Source organism: Hyla sarda, chromosome 9 (assembly GCF_029499605.1).
Source record: "Hyla sarda isolate aHylSar1 chromosome 9, aHylSar1.hap1, whole genome shotgun sequence".
Taxonomy (NCBI): Eukaryota; Metazoa; Chordata; class Amphibia; order Anura; family Hylidae; genus Hyla; species Hyla sarda.
In genome coordinates, this window is record NC_079197.1 from 77,761,131 (window position 1) to 77,779,592 (window position 18,462).

Genomic DNA, 18,462 nt, shown 5'->3' on the forward strand with positions numbered 1-18,462 from the left:
GCCCCCATGAAAAGTGCCTTATAGGAAAAACCGTCCCTGGCTGCAGCGCAGTGGACCGGTGGGGCTAAAGGGCTAGCTGCTTTGGGCCCCCAGGAATGCCCCATACACTGCCCCAGGGGTCAAGTCCTGGAAAAAAAAGTGTAGGAACTCACCCAAGATGGGGGGGAGGGGGGGGGGGCACAGCCGAGATCACAGGGGTCCCCAATGGCGGGACCCCTGTTATCAGACATCTTATCCCATATCCTTTGGATAGAGGATAAGATGTCTAGAGGAGGAGTACCCTTTTAAAGGAGTACTCTGGGGCAGTATTCCTGCTCCGTCCTGCCCGGGCTGCAAAAAAAAATGAAAATAAACCATCTCTCACCTTCCTGGGTTCCCGCGGAGCGCCACTACAGCTGATCGGTCCTCCGGTCCATCCTCTTCATACTTCCGGGTGTAACGAAGCGTCACATGGCGCTCAGCCTATCGCCGGCCGCCGCGATGTTCTGCCTCGGCCCATAATAGGCTGAGCGCCATGTGACGATTCGTTCACATGGAAGTATGAATAAGATGGACCGGAGGACCCATCAGCTGTAGTGGCGCTCCGCTGGAACCCAGGAAGGTGAGAGATGGTTTATTTTCATTTTTTTTGCAGCCCGGGCAGGACGGAGCAGGAAAACTCTGCACCAGAGTACTTCTTTAAGTACCAGGGCACCAAGATGTATATTTACATCCAATATGGGAGATTTATTAAAACCTGTGCAGAGGATAAGTTGACCAGTTGCCCATAGCAACCAATCAGATGGCTTGTTTATTTTTTTAAAAGGCCTCTGAAAATGAAAGCAGCGATCTGATTGGTTGCTATGGGCAAGTGCTCCACTTTTCCTCTGCACAAGTCTTTATATATCTCCCCCAATGTTCTTAAGGGGTTATCATTCTGATAATACACTGTAACAAAAACCTCCTTATGTCCCTATCATCATGATAACACACTGTAAGAAACCTCCTCATGTAATCTTCTTAGAATTGGGGTGACACACTGTAACAAGCCTCCTCCTCATGTAATCACCTTACTACTGGGGTGACACACTGTAACAAACCTCCTCATGTAATCACCTTACTACTGGGGTGACACACTGTAACAAACCTCCTCCTCATGTAATCACCTTATTACTGGGGTGACACACTGTAACAAACCTCCTCCGCATATAATCTCCTTACTACTAGGTTGACACACTGTAACAAACCTCCTCATCATGTAATTACCTTACTACTGGGGTGACACACTGTAACAAACCCCCTCCTCATGTAATCTCCTTACTACTGGGGTGACACACTGTGACAAATCTCCTCCTCATGTAATCTCCTTACTACTGGGGTGACACACTGTAACAAACCTCATCATCATGTAATATCCTTACTACTGGGGTGACACACTGTAACAAACCTCCTCCTCCTGTAATCACTTTACTACTGGGGTGACACACTGTAACAAATCTTCCATGTAATTACCTTACTGGGGTGACATGTCTCCTCCAGCTCCGCCCCGCCTCCTCCACAGCATCACACAGGTCCTTCAACCACAATCTTCCCTCTCCACCACAGCTAAGCTCCGCCCCAACATGTGATGGTGACATCATCACAGGTCCTACATCTCCAGCATCTAGCAGTCTGGGCCAGGGGAGGAGACGGAGGGAGGGTAAGAACAGAGAGGTCGGTCCTGCAGGACTAATGTAAGGAACAGCATTCCTCCTGTGGAAAATGCAAAGGAACGCTGTTCCTGCAGGACTCGAGCCCTGCACTGCCCCTATACACATACACTGCCCCATACCATACACACTGCCCCCATACACACACACTGCCCCATACCATACACACTGCACCATACACATACACTGCCCCATACACATACACTGCCCCATACCATACACACTGCCCCATACCATAAACTGCCCCATACACATACACTGCACCCATACACATACACTGCCCCATACACATACACTGCCCCCATACACATACACTGCCCCCATACACATACACTGCCCCATACCATACACACTGCCCCCATACACAGCCCCCATACACATACACTGCCCCATACACATACACTGCCCCATACCATACACACTGCCCCCATACACAGCCCCCATACACATACACTGCCCCATACACTGCCCCATACCATACACACTGCCCCCATACACAGCCCCCATACACATACACTGCCCCATACACATACACTGCCCCATACCATACACACTGCCCCCATACACAGCCCCCATACACATACACTGCCCCATGCCATACACACTGCACCATACACATACACTGCACCATACACATACACTGCCCCATACACATACACTGCCCCATACCATACACACTGCCCCATACCATACACTGCCCCATACACATACACTGCACCCATACACATACACTGCCCCATACCATACACTGCCCCCATACACATACAATGCCCCCCATAAGCATACAATGCCCCCTCATACACATACACTGCCCCCATACACATACACTGCCCCCATACACAGACACTTCCCCCATACTCATACACTGCCCCCATACTCATACACTGCCCCATACACATACACTGCCCCCATACACATACACTGCCCCATACACATAAACTGACGACATACACTGTCCCATACACATACACTGCCCCCATACCTTACACACAGCCCCATACATATGCACTGCCCCATACACATACACTGCCCCTATATACACACACATACACAACCCCATACACACATACACTGCCCCTATAAACACACACACGTACACAACCCCATACACACACAGTCCCATACACATACACTGCCCCCATACACATACACAGCCACCATATACACACATACACAGCCCCCACACACAAAAACAGCCCCATACCATATACACTGCCCCTATATACACACACACTTAGACACAGCTCCCACACACAGTCCACCATACACACAAACACAGTCCCCCCCACACACACATACAGCCCTGTACCATATACACTGCCCCATACACATACACTGCCCCCATACACATACACTGCCCCATACCATACACACTGCCCCATACACTTACACATACACCCATACAAATATACTCGCATACACAGCCCCCATATACTCACCTACACTGCCCCATACACATGCACTGCTCCCATACACATACACTGCCCCCATATACACACACATACAGAGCCCCCATATACACACATACACAGCCCCATACAAAATACACTGCCCCATACATATACACTGCCCCATCTACACACACATACACAGCCCCCATATACACTGCCCCATACACATGTACTGCCCCCATATACTCACATGCACTGCCCCCCATACACTGCCCCTATGTACACACACATACACAGCCCACATATATACTGCCTCATACACATACACTGCACCATACACATATACTGCCCCTATATACACACATACACAGCCCCATACCATTTACATAGCCTCATACACATACACTGCCCCTATATACACACACACAGCCATACACATAGGACACAACAGAGCAGGTATATTTCCCCTCCCCTGGATCTCCACTGATGGCAGGAGCGGCTCACAGTTGGGGGCCCGGCTGTATGAGTCATCTGTGACTGTGGGGACTCATAATGATGCGCACAGTCCTGAAGCCGCCTGCCACCGCGGTGCCTGTCACAGGAGGGGGGAGGGGGGGTGTTCAGCGGTCGGGATTGCTGCCCCATGAAAAGTGCCTTATAGGAAAAACCGTCCCTGGCTGCAGCGCAGTGGACCGGTGGGGCTAAAGGGCTAGCTGCTTTGGGCCCCCAGGAATGCCCCATACACATACACTGCCCCAGGGGTCAAGTCCTGGAAAAAAAAGTGTAGAAACTCACCCAAGATTTCTAATACACCCCCGGCCCCTCGCAAGGTCTCGTTCCGCCGTCAAGCCCCCTACCATAGACTTGCATTTAGGGGACGGGCCATGACATCACAAGAACCAAAGCTGTGAAGTCATGATACTCCGGCCCCTGTATCGCCAGTCATTAAGCACAGAGCAAGTTTGCTCTGTGCAGTGATGACAGCGGCCACCGCCGAGATCGCAGGGGTCCCCAATGGCGGGACCCCTGCGATCAGACATCTTATCCCATATCCTTTGGATAGAGGATAAGATGTCTAGAGGAGGAGTACCCTTTTAAAGGAGTACTCTGGGGCAGTATTCCTGCTCCGTCCTGCCCGGGGCTGCAAAAAAAAAATGAAAATAAACCATCTCTCACCTTCCTGGGTTCCCGCGGAGCGCCACTACAGCTGATCGGTCCTCCGGTCCATCCTCTTCATACTTCCGGGTGTAACGAAGCGTCACATGGCGATTCGTTCACACGGAAGTATGAATAAGATGGACCGGAGGACCCATCAGCTGTAGTGGCGCTCCGCTGGAACCCAGGAAGGTGAGAGATGGTTTATTTTCATTTTTTTTGCAGCCCGGGCAGGACGGAGCAGGAAAACTCTGCACCAGAGTACTTCTTTAAGTACCAGGGCACCAAGATGTATATTTACATCCAATATGGGAGATTTATTAAAACCTGTGCAGAGGATAAGTTGACCAGTTGCCCATAGCAACCAATCAGATCGCTTGTTTATTTTTTTTAAAGGCCTCTGAAAATGAAAGCAGCGATCTGATTGGTTGCTATGGGCAAGTGCTCCACTTTTCCTCTGCACAGGTCTTTATATATCTCCCCCAATGTTCTTAAGGGGTTATCATTCTGATAATACACTGTAACAAAAACCTCCTTATGTCCCTATCATCATGATAACACACTGTAAGAAACCTCCTCATGTAATCTTCTTAGAATTGGGGTGACACACTGTAACAAGCCTCCTCCTCATGTAATCACCTTACTACTGGGGTGACACACTGTAACAAACCTCCTCCTCATGTAATCACCTTACTACTGGGGTGACACACTGTAACAAACCTCCTCCTCATGTAATCACCTTACTACTGGGGTGACACACTGTAACAAACCTCCTCCTCATGTAATCACCTTACTACTGGGGTGACACACTGTAACAAACCTCCTCCTCATGTAATCTCCTTACTACTGGGGTGACACACTGTAACAAACCTCCTCCTCATGTAATCTCCTTACTACTGGGGTGACACACTGTAACAAACCTCCTCATCATGTAATTACCTTACTACTGGGGTGACACACTGTAACAAACACCCTCCTCATGTAATCTCCTTACTACTGGGGTGACACACTGTGACAAATCTCCTCCTCATGTAATCTCCTTACTACTGGGGTGACACACTGTAACAAACCTCCTCCTCATGAAATTACCTTACTACTGGGGTGACACACTGTAACAAACCTCATCATCATGTAATATCCTTACTACTGGGGTGACACACTGTAACAAACCTCCTCCTCCTGTACTCACTTTACTACTGGGGTGACACACTGTAACAAATCTTCCATGTAATTACCTTACTGGGGTGACATGTCTCCTCCAGCTCCGCCCCGCCTCCTCCACAGCATCACACAGGTCCTTCAACCACAATCTTCCCTCTCCACCACAGCTAAGCTCCGCCCCAACATGTGATGGTGACATCATCACAGGTCCTACATCTCCAGCATCTAGCAGTCTGGGCCAGGGGAGGAGACGTAGGGAGGGTAAGAACAGAGAGGTCGGTCCTGCAGGACTAATGTAAGGAACAGCATTCCTCCTGTGGAAAATGCAAAGGAACGCTGTTCCTGCAGGACTCGAGCCCTGCACTGCCCCCATACACATACACTGCCCCATACCATACACACTGCCCCCATACACACACACTGCCCCATACCATACACACTGCACCATACACATACACTGCCCCATACACATACACTGCCCCATACCATACACACAGCCACATACCATACACTGCCCCATACACATACACTGCACCCATACACATACACTGCCCCATACACATACACTGCCCCCATACACATACACTACCCCCATACACATACACTGCCCCATACCATACACACTGCCCCCATACACAGCCCCCACACACATACACTGCCCCATACACATACACTGCCCCATACCAAACACACTGCCCCCATACACAGCCCCCATACACATACACTGCCCCATACACATACACTGCCCCATACCATACACACTGACCCCATACACAGCCCCCATACACATACACTGCCCCATACACACTGCCCCATACCATACACACTGCCCCCATACACAGCCCCCATACACATACACTGCCCCATACACATACACTGCCCCATGCCATACACACTGCACCATACACATACACTGCCCCATACACATACACTGCCCCATACCATACACACTGCCCCATACCATACACTGCCCCATACACATACACTGCACCCATACACATATACTGCCCCATACCATACACTGCCCCCATACACATACAATGCCCCCCATAAGCATACAATGCCCCCTCATACACATACACTGCCCCCATACACATACACTGCCCCCATACACAGACACTTCCCCCATACTCATACACTGCCCCCATACTCATACACTGCCCCATACCATACACACTGCCCCATACACATACACTGCCCCATACACATACACTGCCCCTATATACACACACGTACACAACCCCATACACACATACACTGCCCCTATAAACACACACACGTACACAACCCCATACACACACAGTCCCATACACATACACTGCCCCCATACACATACACAGCCACCATATACACACATACACAGCCCCCATACACAAAAACAGCCCCATACCATATACACTGCCCCTATATACACACACTTAGACACAGCTCCCACACACAGTCCACCATACACACAAACACAGCCCCCCCCACACACATACAGCCCTGTACCATATACACTGCCCCATACACATACACTGCCCCCATACACATACACTGCCCCATCCATACACCTACACATACACCCATACAAATATACTCGCATACACAGCCCCCATATACTCACCTACACTGCCCCATACACATGCACTGCTCCCATACACATACACTGCCCCCATATACACACACATACAGAGCCCCCATATACACACATACACAGCCCCATACAAAATACACTGCCCCATACACATACACTGCCCCCATCTACACACACATACACAGCCCCCATATACACTGCCCCATACACATGTACTGCCCCCATATACTCACATGCACTGCCCCCATACACTGCCCCTATGTACACACACATACACAGCCCACATATATACTGCCTCATACACATACACTGCACCATACACATATACTGCCCCTATATACACACATACACAGCCCCATACCATATACATAGCCTCATACACATACACTGCCCCTATATACACACACACAGCCATACACTCAGGACCAGTTTTAGATTTAATGTGGCGCTGGGCAAAATTAAAAGTGGGGCCGCAAAAGACAAACAAGTTAGATTTTATTGTGAAACGACTGATGTCTTTACAAAGTAAAATTGGTAGTGCATAAAACAAGCCCTTGTAGGGGTCTGTAGGTGGAAAACTGAAAGCGTTATGGTTTTTAGAAGGTGGGGAGGAAAAAACAAAAGTGCAAAAACGGAAAAACGCTGAGTCCTGAAAGGGTTAAATGATCAGGAGCACAAGCCACAAAGCTTGTAGACACACAATATTTGCTAGACACACAATACCGCTATATTATTCCAAATTAAAAACCACGATAAAAAGACCAATATTCTGACATACAATAACATATACTGTAGTGGTAGATACCAACTATACACTGGCACCCTGCAGATCGAATGAGGCCGGGTTCACATATGTCAGGCGTGCACTGGAGGGAAACTAATGCTAGAACTGATCCCATTTATTTGAATGGGACAGTTCAAAATCATCCAGCGTCTTAATTTTGACGCTGGATTGTTGGACACACCGGAGAGGGAGGTTTGGATTACACCCCCTGAAAAACACTACTGTGCGTGTGTGTGTGTGTATATATATATGTATATATCATAGGAAAGAAAGAAAAAAAAAAAAAAAATATATATATATATATATATATATTTCCCAACCAGAGCGTATCCAGCTGTTGCAAAACTACAACTCTCAGCATGCTGGGATTTGTAGTATTCCAACAGCTGGAGGCACCCTGGTTGCGAAACATTGATATATACACACACATGCATAAATCAGTGTTTCCCAACCAGGATGCCCCCAGCTATTACAAAACTACCAATCCCAGCATGCCCAAATAGCCTAAACAGCTGGAGGCACCCTGGTTGGGAAACACTGTTAACAATATATATATATATATATATATATATATATATATACAAAGTCCCGAAATCACAGCACCAGTCAGGTCATGGATCTTGAAATACTGGATTATTTTATTCTTCCCCACAGCAAATGCAACGTTTCGGCAGTAGTAGCCTTTATCAAGCATAATACAAATACAAAATGTGCATATATATATATATATATATATATATATATATATATATATATATCACAGATACATTTCATTGGCTACAACTCATGTGATACAAATGTATAATTATCTAAAAACGCACCTCTATTTAAATTTAATTGGAGCAATGCTCTGTTAATCACAGTGATGTCAAGTTGACATAGCATCCGTCTATATACAATACAATCAATACACATATAAAGTGCCCATTGCAATATGACATACAGTGCTATATAGTGTTATATAGGTACCTTCAGTATCAGCCAAATATATAACTCGATCGCACCCAGAACATGCCGATCGCTGCCATCTCCGTTCTCATTCTTGTTTGTATACAAAGCGACTGCGCATGCGTCGGAAAAGTTCCTACGTATCAGCGCATCACTTCCGCTCTCGATCGCTCACAGTAATGTGTGCTGATCAGGTGCGCGTAATGCCCTTACCCACACTAATCACCATTTGTGTTCTGCGGCTGCGCACACGGGTCCGACGATCGTGTTATCACACTGGACATATCGCGATCCAGCCGGCCGGCTGTGCATGCGCATTGTAACCAAACACTTGTAACCTAGCAAATCATGTTTGAATAGTACAACAGTAAATGCTGACATCAAATTATCATGCAACTGATATTTTATTTCTAGATGACATGAATGAGGGCATATATTAGAAAAAAAAATAATATATAAGAGGATGGCTGCAATGGCTGCGATCTTGGCTGTAGTGAAGGTCCCCACGCATTTGCTGTGGGGAAGAATAAAATAATCCAGTATATCAAGATCCATGACCTGACTGGTGCTGTGATTTCGGGACTTTGTTTATATATATATATATATATATATATATATATATATATATATATATATATATTCTTTTATTTTATTGAAGAGCTGAGGTATGTGCTCTCAAGTCACCCAAGTGCAAGTATTCACACAAAATACCGTGCACAAGGATGCGGTCTATCGCAAGCCCTTTTTTTACACTTGATCTTAGCCAAAAGGCCCAGAGGTGATAACCGGTAAAGGGGTGGAACCAACCATGCCCCCTTCATGAGCACTCACACTACTTATAGGGAAGAAAGGAAAAGGAAGGCTGGCAGGCGGCCTCCCATGCATAGGAAAGGAGGGAGGCAGGCAGTCTCCCATACACTCTCTGGGTGGGTGGCAGTCAGCCACCCGTACATACAGCACAGGCTAAATCCACATCATTGCTTAAAAGAAGGACAGGAGTCCATTCCACTCTGATGGAGCAATAAGCAATGCAATCCATACCCTGGCTTTTACAGGAACCCCTGTAATTGTGTAATTCACATTTCTTGCCACAAGATGGCAGTGGTGTTTTAAAATCTTGAACGCTGTGCACAGCTAACTCCGTACTATTGAAATTGCTCAGTGTCTGTCAGACAGACTGGTATTTAGACTCTTCTATCTAGTTAGTTCCGGTGCCCTGCTGCAGCTCGGGCACGGGAGTTACTAACTAAACTGGGACACTGGCACAGCGTTATTATTAAAACATAATCCTCCCTTACTTTAAAGGAAGGGAGGATTACGTTTTATATCATGAAAAACTATTTCCGAAACTATCTCGGAGTTAGCTGTGCACAGCGTTCAATATTTTAAAACACCACTGCCATCTTGTGGCAAGAAATGTGAATTACACAAGTCAAGAAATATTTTAAAGAAGCATTAATAAAAGTAAATTTTTAGGGGATCTTTAGTCAGGGTTAATCCTGAGGGGATTTATTTCCCCAAGTAGGTTGTTCATTAATAAGTCGGCCCAGAGATCCCTAGGGGATTTAGCTAGTGTAGGTTTTCGTGACATATTCTACTTTAACATAGCGGTAAATTTTTTTTGTTACTTGCATCACAAAATGTCATGAAAATGTTGAAAATTTAGCATTTTTCTAACTTTGAAACTCTCTGCTTGTAAGGAAAATGGATATTCCAAATACATTTTATATTGATTCACAAACACAATGGGGGAAATTTATCAAAGGATTTAGACTGATTTTTCCTGTCTAAATTTGTCGCACAGAAAGTCGCAGTCTAAATATGTGCGACTTTTCTGCGACTTTTGCTCTAGAGGATTTTTAGAACATGATGCATGCAAGTCTATTTTAGACAGAAATGCATTGGAAAATGCATTGGTGCTAAATTTATCAAGTGCGACTTTTGTGCGACAAGTCGCATCTGCCCAAAATACGCTGAAATGTCAGACCATGTTGGAGCAGGTCTAAATGCAGTTTAAGCTGTAGACCCTGAAGTCTGAGCACAGAATTTATCAAGGGCTGTGAGACATTTGATAAATTAGGAGCACAATAGACAGGAAACTACCACATACGCTGGTCTATTAGCATACCCAGAATAGACTAGATTAGTAAATGTTCCCCAATATGTCTAATTTATGTTGGCATCATAAAATTGACCAATTTTTTACTTTTTGAAGACATTAGAGGGCTTCAAAGTATAGCAGCAATTTTCAAAATTTTCATGAAAATTTTAAAATCTGAATTTTTCAAAGACCAGTTAAGTTTGAACTGGATTTGAGGGGCCATTCTGTGAGAAATACCCCATAAATGACCCCATTGTAGAAACTACACCCCTCACAGTTTTCAAAATGACATTCAAAAAGTGTGTTAACCCTTTAGGTCTTTCACAAGAATTGCAGCAAAGTGGAGGAGAAAAATCAAAATCTGCATTTTTTACACTAACATATTCTTGTAGCCCCATTTTTTTTCATTTTTAAAAGTGGTAAAAGGAGAAAAAGCCCCCCAAAATTTGTAGCTCAATTTCTCTCGAGTACGTAAATACATCATATGTTGACATAAAGTGCTTTGTGGGCTCACAACATGGCTCAAGAGGGAAAGAGCAACTGTAGGATTTTTTTTAAACAAATTTTGCTGTCATGGTTTTTGGGGCCATGTTGCATTTAGGAAGCCCCCATGGTGCCAGAACAAAAAAAACATATGGCATACTATTTTGGAAACTACACCCCTCAAGGAATGTAACAAGGGGTATAGTGAGCCTCAACACCCCACAGGTGTTTGGCAACTTTGCATTGAAGTTGGGTGTAAAAATGGAAAATTAGATTTTCTCTATCGGCTCCATTGGGGGACACAGACCATGGGTGTATGCTGCTGTCTCTAGGAGGTATGACACTATGGCAACAAAAAAAGTCGGCTCCTCCCAGCAGGATATACCCGCCTCTAGGCCCTGAGCTAATCAGTTTTAGCTTAGTGTCTGAAGGAGGTGGACATGGTCTGGAATTCTCCAGACCAGGTCTTCTGATTCTTATTTTTCCTAGTTAGGGTATGTGTTAGTTTTTTATTCCGTTTTCTTTCATGTTTTCAGGTGGGGACTCAGGAACTGCGGCTCACTGTTTGCTCATTGTGATTGAGGGGGCACAGACATTGTGTATATGCGCTGTTCACCCCCTCTCGCCAACGGTCAGCGTCTGGGGTTGTACCTCATGGGTCCGGGTCCCCCTATTCCCTGCTCGCTTTGCTCGCACATGGTAACTCAGCGTGATGCAGGTAACAGAAAGCTGACTGAAGACCTCACAGAAGACTCCATTAGGTAAGTACTACTGATTGAGGTGAGTATATATTCTTCTCCCTTTAGGTGCTGACTTGCAACCTCTGGAGACCCTCATTTTTTGGCCCACCTTTCAGGGTCCAAGGGGCTGGCCTGTGTTAGGGGCTCTATCTTTTATTCTAAAAAAGGGGCGAGCAATGGCATATTGGGAATGAATGGTTTACTTTATTATTATGCACATGTGTGTGTGTGTTATACTATGCGGCTGAAAGCCGCGGCGCTTACTATGTGGCTGACAGCCGCGGCGCTTTTACTGTTCGGGCGCATGAAGCGCCGACTTACTTTCGCTTTCGGCAACAGACGACTGTCGGCGAATATGTGTATCGCCCGCTCACTTCCCCGTGGGCGCATATGCGGCTGACATGTGCGCCTGGGGCAAGGAGCGGGTGCCATTACTATTGTTCTTCTCGGCGGCCGGGGCGCTATAGCTCCGCCCACAGGGCCGCCGGAGCTCACTGGAGGCGCGGATTGTCCTCCAATCAGCGCCGTGCGTGCGATTTTCGGTGGCAGAGGCCAATCAGACAGGGCCCCTGCTCCAGGCACGCCCCTCTCTGGCTATTGGCTGGCCTGTTTCTCCCTCTCTATCTACACAGAGCGGAGTTCTCCTCACAGCAGCCGCCACAGGGGACACAGACTCGGGTGAGATAGTTCTTTTTTCATTATGTTCGTACCCAGAACTGTTCCTCCCTCTAAACAGACAACTGGAGCGTTAGTTTCCTATTTGGTCTGTAAGAACTGTAATTCCAAAATGCCTGGTTCTGCTGAACCCACTTGCTCTGCCTGCTCCTCTGCTGCCCCAGACCCCCTGGTACCCTCGGATGCTCTTTCAGTTCTGGTGGATTCGGCCGCCCCTCCAGCCTGGGTTTCTTCCCTATCCCAGTATATGGGCTGACTTGACTCAAGTCTCCCGTTCGGTGGCTGAGGCTTCTCGTGACGTGGTGTCTGCCTTGAAGAGGTCTGCCCTGTGCCAACCCTCTAAAGGGCCCCGCTCCTCTTCTCCACATACTTCACCCTCTCACAGGTGTACTAGGGGTGTATCTTCTGACTCTTCCATTGAGTCTTCAGGTAGACGTGGGTGCTCCCCTCGTGGGTCCCGCCCCCCCGTGTCATCTGGTCACAAACGTCGCTCCTCCAGAGGACGTTCCCGGAATCGCCACTCTGCCTCGCAAGAGTCGCGTACCCGGTCATGGTCGCCCCCCTCCAGGGCTGCCTCCACTTGTTCACATTCTCCTGGTGAACTGGTGGATGAGGCTTTCGAATCGGCATCTGACTCGGAAGACCGCTTGGATACAGTTGAAATGATGAACTCATTGGTTGCGGCCATAAGAGACACCTTTCACTTAGAGGACCCAGGATCTTCGGATGTGACTCCTGAAGTATCTTTTCATCATGCTAAACTGGCACCTCAAAGGTTCAGCTCTCACGCTGAATTTGACATCCTTCTGGAATCTGCATGGAAACATCCGGACAAGAGGCTCCCGGGAATGAAGAAGGTTCAGGTGCGTTACCCATTCGACAAGGACCTTGCCTCTAACGTGGTTTCCCCTCCCTTGGTGGATCCACCAATTTCCCGCCTCTCTAAGGCTACTACACTGTCGCTAGCAGATATGGCTGCTTTCAAGGATTCGACGGACAAGAAGGTGGAGTCCTTAGCGAAGTTTGCCTCTGAAGCAGCAGGCTCTTCTCTGCTTCCCACCTTCGCCTCGGCTTGGGTGTCCAAGGCCCTATCGGTGTGGTGCTCAAAACTCCGTCAGGGTATCCAGGCGGGATCCCCCCAGAGGATCTGTCTGCTTTGGTTCTCCAATGCTCTAAAGCTGGGGACTTTTTGTGCACAGCTTCCATGCAGTCAGCCCGTTGTGCTGCCTTTGCTGTGGGTCACCTGGCGGCCCTCCGCCGTTCCATGTGGCTTAAGGCTTGAGATGCGGATGCCGCTTCCAAAAGGTCTCTCACCGAGCTTCCTTTTACTGGTGCCCGTCTTTTTGGCAAGCGCCTTGACGAGATTATCTCTGAGGCGGCGGGGGGCAAGAGTTCCTTGTTGCCTCAAAATAAGGCTCGCTCTACTTCCCAGAGGAAGTCCTCTTCCTTTCAGTCCTTTTGGACTTTTGGCCCTAATAAGGGGTCTAGGCAGGCGCCTTCGCGGGACAAGAAGGCTCCCTCATTCCGGGCTTGCCTGTCTTGGAAGTTGGACTCCAACCGTTCAGGCCGTTTTGCGGCCAAATCGGGCAAACGCAAACCCACTTCCGCATGAAGTGATGCCCCCACCCGCAGATTTTTCTCGGGTGGGAGGTCGTCTCTTACTTTTTCGAGACATCTGGACCACACACATTCAGGACTCTTTGGTCAGGGACGTGGTGTCCAACGGATACCGAATGGAATTTGCCTCCCTCCCGAGGGATCGTTTTTTTCAGTCCCGGGCCCCCCGGTCTCCTTCTCTGGCGAAACAGTTTCGGGAGGCTCTCCGGTCCCTGCTTCTCCAGGGAGTTATTGTCCCAGTTCCTCCAAGGGAACGTTTTTTGGGTTTCTATTCCAATCTTTTTGTGGTCCCCAAGAAGGGCGGTTCTGTGCGGCCAATCCTGGACCTCAAGCGTCTCAACCTTCATCTTCTCATCCGCCACTTCCGATTGGAATCCCTCCGTTCGGTAGTGGCATCCATGGAACAAGGGGAATTTCTTTCTTCAGTGGACATCAAAGATGCCTACCTCCATGTTCCAATATTTCCCAGCCATCAATGGCTTTTTTTCCTATTACTCCTTGTGAAAATGAAAAATATGGGATAACACCAGCATTTTAGTGAAGAAAAAAAAATTTTTCATTTTCACGTCCAACTTTAATGAAAATTTGTCAAACACCTGTGGGGTGTTAAAGCTCACTATACCCCTTCTTACATTCCGTGAGGGGTGTAGTTTCCAAAATGGGGTCACATGTGGGTATTTATTTTTGTGCGTTTATGTCAGAACCGCTGTAAAAGGTAAAAGGAGAAAAAGCCCCCCAAAATTTGTTGGGCAATTTTTATGGAGTACGGTAAAGTGAGAGAGCGCCATGCGCATTTAAGGCCTAAATTTCGGATGCAAGAGTTAGACTTGCCTCGGATACCAAAATACCCTACGGCAGTGTTTCGAAAACAGAGTGCCTCCAGCTGTTGCAAAACTCCCAGCATGCCTGGACAGTCGATGGCTGTCTGGCAATACTGGGAGTTGTTGTTTTGCAACAGCTGGAGACTGCGTTTTAGAAACCGTGCCATACCAGAGGTTTCTCATTTTTATTGGGGGGGGGGGGGACTGTGTAGGGGTATGTTTATAGGTAGTGTTTTTAGGGTACATTCAGACTGCCGGGGGATTACAGCGAGTTTCCTGCTGGGAGTTTGAGCTGCAGCAGAAAATTTCCTGCATCTCTAGCTTGCAGCGAGAGACTAACTGTAAACCCCCGCCCCTTGTGAATGTACCCTGTACATTCGCATGGAGGGGGGGGCAAACCCCCAGGTACCGCCACCATCTTCTCCCCCCCCCCCCTCTCTTCCTGACATCCAGGGGCGGGCAGAGCGGGGAATTTCCATGGTAACCCCTCCATAAGGGTAAGCCTTTAACTGCCATTGGTCAGTAGTCATTACTAATGGCAGGGGATAGGGGGGAATGGCACCACTGCCACCTCGCTCCTATCCCTTAGGAGGATTGGGGCTGTCACTGACAAATCCTTTCATCCCTATTTTCCGGGCAGTCGGGTCATCAGAGACCCGATCAGCCCGGAATTGCCACAAACGTCGATTTGCCGCCATGGCCGACATGGGGGGTTCTCAGGACCCTCCTAGGCATTTTCACAGGATGCCTGCTGAAAGATTTCAGCAGGCATCTCGGTCCGGTACCCGACGGCTAGCGGCGGGGACCGAAATTCCCACGGTCGTATCCATACACCCTCAGTCCTTAAGGACTTTGAAACGGGGGCGTATGGGCACGCCCTCCCTCCTTAAGGGGTTAAGATCTGCATATGAAAACAACACGCCTACCTTTGTTGCCTGTAGCTACCTCCCTGGCTGTCCGGACACGGAATCAAACCAACTGTAACGAGAAACTGAAAATAAACAGTATTCACCTGCATCCTTTTGGACTCTTTGCTGAATCAGGGTAATCTGACAACTCATGGTCGTGCTGTTGGTGCTTCTGGTTCTTCTGCTGTTTACACCTGGCAGTGGCATTGAATGACATTTAATAGAACTAAAGGTCCTGGGTGCAACAATCCTCCCATGAGGACCAGCCTCAACAGCTTTGTAGATTGCACTCATGTTTGCAACTCCATATACATTTTCTTTTCTTCATATTTCTTTCTTCATACTTTTTTCTTTCCGTCATTCAGACTTTCATTCATTCTCACTCACTCACTCACTTTAATTCATTTGTTCTCTCTCTCACTCACTCAATTACTCACTCAATCACTCATTCACTCTCACTCACTCACTCTCTATCTTACCCACTCACTCAGTCAGTCTCTCTCTCTCTTTCTTTTCTTCTTCTTCTTCAGACCCCATCATAGCACTAATGCTTATCCAATACCACCAGCAGATGGAGACACTCCATTGCAACATTGGTTGTGAGCAGCAGTTTCTAAAAACAAATGCCTCATGGCTGATTTCCCATCAATCAATGGATGGCAAATTTTGTTTTTATCATTCACTGACCACAAAACCAATGCATGGTCAAGCAACAGCAATGACGCACCCTTGTGAATAACCATGAGACCCTCACATCATTTAACAGGATTCAGCACCACCTGCAAGACAGCTACGTATCATGTCATGTCAAACCTGCACAGGTGTGCTAGATTAGTATTATTATTATTTTTTTATTTTTTTTTACATCAATCAGTGTGCAAACATGGTCAGTAAAACGCCAAATGGATAGACGTTCATAAACCAGTCAGTGCAACTCATTATTGTGGTCTCTAATTGTGGAACTCTTTTTTTTTTTTTGTGAGGATACGATGAGCTTATCCAATTAAGGAGGCCATTCAGCTTTACTGGGTCTGGACAGCAGCGGCACCTTCTGCAGCCAGACTGACTGACATGACAAGGCAGGCACCCACAGAGGATTAAATAAGAATCTGTCTTTTTTAACACTGGAATGGGGTGGTGCACTGTACCCGAAGATACTGCCATATCGGGTCAATGCATTGGGCGACGGAAGCAAGTTTCCAAATCGGCTCCCATTCTCAAAAATCCATTTAATTTATGGTCCCCAGATAGGGGACATATCAGATATTAAACTGATAAGAACAGATTTTTGATTGAAAAAACCTTTATTACCAATCAATTGTCAATCACACAATAAATATATTCACCATAACAGAACTGACTTTTTTTTTATCTATCTATCCATCTATATATATATATACCGTATTTATCGGGGTATACCTCGCACCGGCCTATAACACGCACCCTCATTTTACCAAGGATATTTGGGTAAAAAAAGTTTTTTACCCAAATATCCATGGTAAAATGAGGGTGCGTGTGTGCGCGTGTATACCCCGATAAACCCCCAGGAAAGGCAGGGGGAGAGAGGCCGTCGCTGCCCGCTTCTCTCCCCCTGCCTTTCCTGGGGTCTAGAGCGCTGCTGCCGGCCCTTCTCACCCCCTGGCTATCGGCGCCGCTGCCCGTTCTGTCCTCCTGACTATCGGTGCCGGCGCCGACAGCCAGGGGGAGAGAAGGGGCAGCAGCACCCATTGCCGCCGGCGCCGCTGCCCCGTTGCCTCCCCCCATCCCCAGTGGCATAATTACCTGGGTCGGGTCCGCGCTGCTGCAGGCCTCCGGCGCGCGTCCCCTGCGTCGTTGCTATGCACGGTGCGGCGCATGACGTCAGTGCGCCGCGCCGTGCAGCGCATAGCAACGACGCCGGGGACGCACGCCGGAGGCCTGCAGCAGCGCGGACCCGACCCCGGCAACAGGTAATTATGCCACCGGGGATGGGGGGAGGCAACGGGGCAGCGGCGCCGGCAATGGGTGCCGCTGCCCCTTCTCTCCCCCTGGCTGTCGGCGCCGCTTCTCTCCCCCTGGCTATCGGCGCCGGCACCGATAGTCAGGGGGACAGAACGGGCAGCGGCGCCGATAGCCAGGGGGTGAGAAGGGCCGGCAGCAGGGCTCTAGACCCCAGGAAAGGCAGGGGGAGAGAAGCGGGCAGCGACGGCCTCTCTCCCCCTGCCTTTCCTGGGGGTGTATCGGCGTATAACACGCACATAGACTTTAGGCTAAAAATTTTTGCCTAAAAAGTGCGTGTTATACGCCGATAAATACGGTATATATATATAGATATATAAAAAAAATTATTTTATTGAAGAGCTGAGGTATGTGCTCTTAAAGAGTAGCTATCCTCAACTAAAATGTCCATATTCCCCCTCCCACTGTCTACATCT

General features: G+C 47.8%; 1 non-coding gene and 1 pseudogene across 1 annotated transcript; both read right to left on the minus strand.

The window, feature by feature from the left end:
- Positions 1-9,246: 9,246 nt before the first annotated feature.
- On the minus strand, positions 9,247-9,486 carry LOC130292169 (U2 spliceosomal RNA; annotated as a pseudogene).
- Positions 9,487-17,180: 7,694 nt separating this feature from the next.
- Positions 17,181-17,367, minus strand: LOC130292226 (U2 spliceosomal RNA). Its single transcript, XR_008848133.1, has one exon. It is a non-coding gene; the product is annotated as a U2 spliceosomal RNA (small nuclear RNA).
- Between the last annotated feature and the right edge of the window lie 1,095 nt (positions 17,368-18,462).